Source organism: Etheostoma spectabile, chromosome 8 (assembly GCF_008692095.1).
Source record: "Etheostoma spectabile isolate EspeVRDwgs_2016 chromosome 8, UIUC_Espe_1.0, whole genome shotgun sequence".
Lineage (NCBI taxonomy): Eukaryota > Metazoa > Chordata > Actinopteri > Perciformes > Percidae > Etheostoma > Etheostoma spectabile.
In genome coordinates, this window is record NC_045740.1 from 24,528,433 (window position 1) to 24,529,580 (window position 1,148).

Consider the following 1,148-nt stretch of genomic DNA (forward strand, 5'->3'; position numbering starts at 1 on the left):
ACTATAAATAAAATGTAATTGAATTGAATTAATTAATTCATCCCTTTACATTTGGCAATGTGATATGCACAGGCTAAAATGATTGTTTCTTTAAATTAAGTCTGCTGGGTTTGGCGATTTTGGAGTAGTTTCTGGTTAAACCAAAAAATTCTTACCCTTCAACAAAAAGCACCGTCTCTGTAAGAATCCCATTTATAATGTTGTCAGACACAAAAAAAACCAGCACTTTTAGTGGACAGAAATGGACAATGCACATTTGCCCAATAGGATTACATTGCAGCCCAGTTCTAGGCTTCCTAGGAACAACAAAAGAAATAAAGTTTATCAGTTTGAACATTAAATATCTTGTCTTTGTAGTGTATTCAATTGAATGTAGGTTAAAAATGATTTGAAAATGATTGTATTGTTTTAATTTATGTTTCATCCAACGTCCCAAGTTCTTTGAAACTGGGGGTTTGTATTTAGGATTAAATTATTTAATAAAATAATACTGTTAATATTAAATAGAGTAAAAGAGGTAATGTTAATTTACATTTGGGATAAAAAATGTTCATTCAATGGACCAGTAACACCATGACAAACACCATCATGTGATGCAGAGTATTACTGGAGTTTTCTTCAGTGTGAACAGTCTGCTGGTAATAGCACATTAATCTGTAATTTAGTAGGCATTAAGCAGTACATACAAATTGAGTATGTAGTATGCAATTTCATTTTGCTAAATGCTTAAGGCATTTGGTTGAATTCAAACGTAATTTTGAATAGTGTCATCTAGGGGTGGGAATCTCTGGGCCCTTCACGATTTGATTCAGAGGCCAACGATTTGATTCTAAACTGATTATTGATGCAATTTTTCTTATGTACATTTTGATGCATAATTTAAAAAAAACAGATATAAATCTGATTTTATTACTCAGTTTGGTAATCACTTCCTAGACAAAGCTTATATTTTGACATATGCAGTATTTGTCACACACAAGTTTTAATGAAATGTTTTGTCTACTGGGTTTTATTTTGTAGTCATTCCATGCTTAAGCCTCAAAGATGCGTGTGAAAGTCACCTTCTCTCACAGTAATCTTCCACGTCAGAGGCTCAGTCATGTTTAAAAGGTGGAGAGTTGGCTTCTTAGAACATGAAACATGAGGTG

At 32.6% G+C, this 1,148-nt stretch overlaps 1 protein-coding gene across 2 annotated transcripts in view; it reads right to left on the reverse strand.

Moving 5' to 3' along the window:
* Nucleotides 1–1,148, reverse strand: part of edc4 (enhancer of mRNA decapping 4) — a 38,742-nt gene that overhangs the window by 18,928 nt on the left and 18,666 nt on the right. The gene's annotated exons all lie outside the window — the stretch shown is intronic.